This window comes from Cucurbita maxima, unplaced genomic scaffold, assembly GCF_002738345.1.
Source record: "Cucurbita maxima cultivar Rimu unplaced genomic scaffold, Cmax_1.0 Cma_Scf00003, whole genome shotgun sequence".
NCBI classification, from domain to species: Eukaryota; Viridiplantae; Streptophyta; class Magnoliopsida; order Cucurbitales; family Cucurbitaceae; genus Cucurbita; species Cucurbita maxima.
The window spans coordinates 1,727,399-1,733,398 of record NW_019272019.1 but is presented as its reverse complement, the minus strand read 5'-3'; positions in this window follow the sequence as shown (position 1 = coordinate 1,733,398).

The window sequence follows — 6,000 nt, the reverse complement described above, 5'->3', positions numbered from 1 at the left end:
ACAATCATATATTTTACATGAGTGGATATGTTTTTATTGAATGGGTTTTTTTCTTTGAGTTGATATGAGCTGTGGAAAATTCAAATTTACGACCTCTTGGTCAATACCACATTTTAGTCGATAGTTTATGTTTTGTGTTAGTTTAGTTGATATTGGCGATGAGATATTCAAATTTCTAGTCTCTTAGTCAATAGTATATGTTTTGTGTTGTCTGAGTTGATATTGACGGTTGAAAATACAATTTATGACCTCTTAGTTGGTAGTATATGCTTTGTGTCAGTTGAGTTGATATGAGCAGAGAGATTCAAATTTCTAACATCTTGCTCATTACTGCATTCATATTTTGTTTCAGTGAGTTATGCTTATATTGACATTTCAAATATTCGTTCTGTTTAATTCTCGAACTTTTAGGTATTTTAATTATATTGATTGAACATCTAAAAATCTAGGTAAAACCTTCCCAAAGTTGCCCTTGCATTACTGCAAGAAGAAGATTACCTTTAGTAGTGAGAGAAAGTGGGGCTCAGGAGAGAGAGAATAGGATATATGAGCCTTTGAAAGGGATCGGAAATTGTAGGGTATCCTCCCACGTGACCTCTGGCAGAGCCCTACAGAAGGCAGAGTATAGGTACAATTATATGCCCATTATGCAATTCTCTGCATTTAAGAGAGAGAGAAGAAAAAGGCCTGTTTTTGACAAGCCATGGAGGCAGAAAGAACGTTAACGACATGTCCCTTTTAACCCACAAAAACCCACTCATAATACTCCAATGGCTAACCAACAAACATCTCAAACCACCCCCCCTCCTCCTCTCATTTTGTTTGTTTTTAATTTGTTTTGTTCTTGAGATGGAGAAATATGGGGTTTCTTTTCAATCAAGTTATTGTTCTTGGGGATCATTTAAATTATTGCCTCTTTGGAGATTATGAGGTTTTTTTCTAAAATTAAATGTTGGGTTTTGTTTAGTTCTATTAGTGGAAATTGTGGGTTTTGTTTGAATTTAGTTTCTTTCAAAAGTGTTCTCAAAAAGTCCACTTTTTTCCTTTTCTATGAAGATTTAAACTCGGAGTGAATATGGAAGAGTATTCGCTTTTAAATCATACAACTAAATATCGGTGTGCAATTCTCGATTAAGCAGGAAACGGGAGCACGAGTAGAAAAGGAAATTCTCGATTACGTAGGGAGCATAACACGAGTAGAGTAGAAATAGAAAGAATAGGAAAATATGATTTAGTTTTTATTAAGAAATTTTAAAAATTATTTATGTAAAAGTTAAACCAATTCAAAATGGATTTTCTTATAAGGAGAAATTTTTTTAATGAAAATATATTGGAAGGACATAACATCAAATAGCTGCACAAAAGTTCTAATTCTACCCTACTCTATGAATGTTTGTAACCTTATACTACCGATTTTTATTCTTCAATCTTGAAAACATTGTTCAGTAGACCTCCCTCCTCCCCGGTACCCAATTTACTCGTTTTTACGATCATCGCTATCGTATAACTTACTAACACGAGGGGTATTGTTTTACAACATATTTTGAATAAATTATTCTCTTAATTATTTGCTTAAATAGATAAAAATTAATTTTTTTTTTCTTTTGAAAGGTTCCTATCGTGGACAATATCATATCATTGTGGAGAGTCGTGTTCGTCTAACGTGGTATCAGAGTCATGCCCTAAACTTAGTCGTGTCAATAGATTGACAAATCCTCGAATGTCGAACAAAGGACTCCAAAAAGAAAAAAATGAGGCTAAAAAATCCAAAGTGCTCTGGAACAATTAGGAGATTTTCTAGAAGAAATATGGGGTTCTGCTTCTAGTGGCAACATGCTATGGTGTGGCGGTCCCACTTATGGGGTCAAATCAATACGTTCGAAGAAGAAAGATTGGAATATCAATCTCAATCCCATCAATCGAATCGTTTTTTCGAGAAAGACGAGACATTTAAGTCATACAAGTAAAGAGATATATTCATTGATAAGAAAAATAAAAAATGGAAGCGGTGATTGGATTGATGATAAAATAGAATCCTAGGTCTCGAACAGTGATTCGATTAATGATAAAGAAAGAGAATTATTGGTTCAGTTCTCCACCTTAACGACAGAAAAAAGGATTGATCAAATTCTATTGAATCTGACTCATAGTGATCATTTATCAAAGAATGACTCTGGTTATCAAATGATTGAACAACCGGGAGTAATTTACTTACGATACTTAGTTGACATTCATAAAAAGTATCTAATGAATTATGAGTTCAATACATCCTGTTTAGCAGAAAGACGAACATTCCTTACTCATTATCAGACAATCACTTATTCACAAACCTCGTATGGGTATTTTAGTGAGGTTCTATAGGAACTGGACGATCCTATTTGGTCAAATACCTAGCAACAAACTCCTATCTTCCTTTCATTACAGTATTTCTGAACAAGTTCCCGAATAACAACCCTAAGGGTTTTCTTATTGATGATAGTGACGATATGGATCATAGTGGCGATATTGATGATAGTGACGATATCGACCGTGACCTTGGTACGGAGCTGGAGCTTCTAACTATGATAAATGTGCCGCTAACTATGGATATGATACCGAAAATAGATCGATTTTATATCACCCTTCAATTCGAATTAGCAAAAGCAATGTCTCCTTGCATAATATGGATTCCAAACATTCATGATCTAGATGTGAATGCGTCGAATTACTTATCCCTTGTCTATTAGTGAACTATCTCTCCAAGGATTGTGAAAAATATTCCACTAGAAATATTAGTGAATTATCCCTAAATTATGGGGAGACATACTTTGTTCGAGGGGAGGTGTTAGATGAAAGTGTCCCACATTGGTTAATTTAGGGAATGGCCATGAGTTTATAATCTAAGAATACACTCTCCAATTCTTTTGGGGAATCTCAAATCAAAGCCACGAGAGCTTATGCTAAAGGGAAGAAAAAAAAAAAAAAAAAAAAAAAAAATTCTCCATCTTATAATTTTTAAAAATAAAAACAAAATTTTAAATTTCAAAAAGACACGTGGCTTGATCTCTTCTTAAAACTACCAAACCTGTCGGTCACCATTTTTGTCGGCGTTTTTTTTTTCTCTCTCTTAATAATAATAATAATATAATTTATTTATTTATTTATTTTGGATGAAGATTAAATTAAATATATATTTTAAAAAAAACTGATTTTGTTTAAAATAAAATTTTAACTAAATTAATAAAAATACACATAAACTTTATAATTTATCTAAAAAATACCTTTAATTTTTTTTAAAAATGACAAAAAGTAATATTTTCTTTCATAAATATCAGCTTTTCAAAAATTTTATTAACTTTGAAAGATACCTTTAAACCTTTTTTAAAAATTTCAAAAACATTTTTAATTTTTTAAAAGTTTAAAAATATGTTTACTATTAATATGGCAAAATAACTTTCAAATTTTACTGTCTATTTTTTTTTACTACTTTTAAAATTTTATGGATACACAGTTTTGCCCGTTTTTTTAAGAATATTATTAAAAAAAATAAAGTTTTGAATATAATTTTATTAATTTAATCTAAAGTTTTCACCCAATACTATTATTCTTACCAATTTAATGCTTGCCTATGTTTGGGAGAGCATTTATAAATATACCCAATTTTTCATTTATAGGTAACGTTTTAATAATCCCATGAAGAAATATATATATATATATATAGACATATATTACTATTTTTTTGAACTCGGACGTTCAAACCTCGTACTCTATTTGTAGAGGTATAACTTTAAAAAAATCTCCGCTAAATCATGGGTTTGGTTTTTATTATACTCTCGAGCTTCTAATGTTTTCATTTTTAGCCCTTAAATTCATATACGAGAATATATAAATCGTTAAACTTCTCTGTCTATAAATTTATCACCAAAAATCTTGAAGGGTTGTTTCGAAAATTTTCAATTAATCTCATAGTTGGAATACATTTATGATGATTTAATGTGTATAATGTACATACCAAACTTAACGGGTGTTAGTCATAAGTTAAGTAACGTTTGAGAACACGTATGCCATCTTTTGAACGTCTCATTTGAAATTATTAAAAGAGCATTTTTGTGAGACCGCATATCAGTTGGAGAACATAACAACGAAATATTTCTTATAAGGGTGTGAAAACCTCTCCCTAGTAGACGTGTTTTAAAACCGTTAGATGACGACGATACGTTACGTAACGAGCCAAAACAGACAATATCTGCAAACAGTAAACTTTGGCTTTTATAATTTTACTTCTATTAATGATGAAAGATTTGACTATCCAATTCGATGCAATATAGGTATATACGGCTAGGTTGAAAACAGGAATGAAACATTTCTTTATAAGGGTGTGGAAACCTCTCCCTAATAGACGCGTTTTAAAATCGTGTGACTAATAGTGGTACGTAATGAGCTAAAGTGAACAATATTTGCTAGCGGTGGACTTTGATTATTACGATTTTACTTTTGTTAACGGTGAGCGCTAATTTTCAATTGTACCAAAAAAAAAATGATTTTAGAAAAATATATTTTTAAAAATGGTCCAATTATTTCATAATTGAAAATTGTCTTAAAGAATTCCATTAATGACTTTAAATTCCTTTTTATTTTATTAATTTAATGTAAACTATTTACGATTTAAAATTTAAAATTTCCTTTAATTTCCCAAATATTTTTACTTTTATAAAATATCTCTCACTCTCTTGTAAAGCGACACGTGGACCCATGAATTGCAAGTGGCCCAAAAGGTTGAAAGGGAAGCCTCCAATATTCCACGATATTTTTCAAATATTATTATTTTTAAATAAAAAATATTCTAAATTTAATTTATTCTTCAATATCCCAATTTTTTTTTTTTTTTTTACTCTTTTAAAATCCCTTTATATTATAAAATAGACTTTATTAATACATCATATTATATATATATATATATATATATATATATATATATAGCTAATTAAAATATCTCGATAACTGCATTGAAAACGATATACGAGTCAACTAAAACTTTTAGCTTCTTTTTTTTCATTCTACGTGATTTTTCTCCATCTCGACCTGATATCCCCGAGCCGTTTTCTTTTTGTTTTACAAATTACATCTTCTCTAAATTAGAAATTTACCGTTGAAACACTTGAAGGCCCGGTGGGATTTTCTCCTAGCCCGAGTTTGACATCAACACGATAGCCCATGTTTGGATACTAACGCTCACCATTTTTTGTTTGATCCAAAGATTCATCAACGAGTATATGTGATTGTGTCTGATTGTTTCTTCAAGACTCGTCGTTTTTTATTTATCGCTTAATAATCTCGGGCTCTTTCTCTTTGTTACTCGGTCCTCTCTTTGGTACTCATACTTGAGTCTAACAATTATTTGAGTAGAAAACGAACGTTTGACCTCTTAATCGATGATATATATCTTAACTAGTTGAACTATGCTCAAGGTGAAGATACAATTTTTTTAAAAAATTTAAATAAATAATTTTAAATTTTAAATGGCATAGATTAAATTATTATGAATTTAACCTACTGGGACTAAATTATGATAAACTAACGTCTCGGAACTATATGAAGGTCATAAAACCCTAAATTTTTAGTTTCAACATTTTCATTTCGAGATTCAGATTTCTGTTGTGAACTAAGAATTCGAAGAGGAAATTTCTCTCGATCTCGAATTGAGACTCGCCCCACTGAGTAAGGTTTGCTCGGGGAACCTATCCCCCGATCTCTTTCGAAAAACAAACCACACATTTATAATAACCAATAGCTCCCGCTCTTCTCTTCTCCTACACAAAAATAAAAAAATAAAAAAAAATCAATCCTATAGCTCCGGCTTCTCTCGTGCATACGTCGTTTGACCGTAGGTGGCGCGAGAACAAATAGGCTTAACTCACTTGTTGCTCTCTGTTTTCTAAAACTTTCTTCTTGAACTTGAGCCAAAGGCACGAGCATACGTCACTTGACCGTAGGTAATGTGAGAACGAATAAGCTTAACTC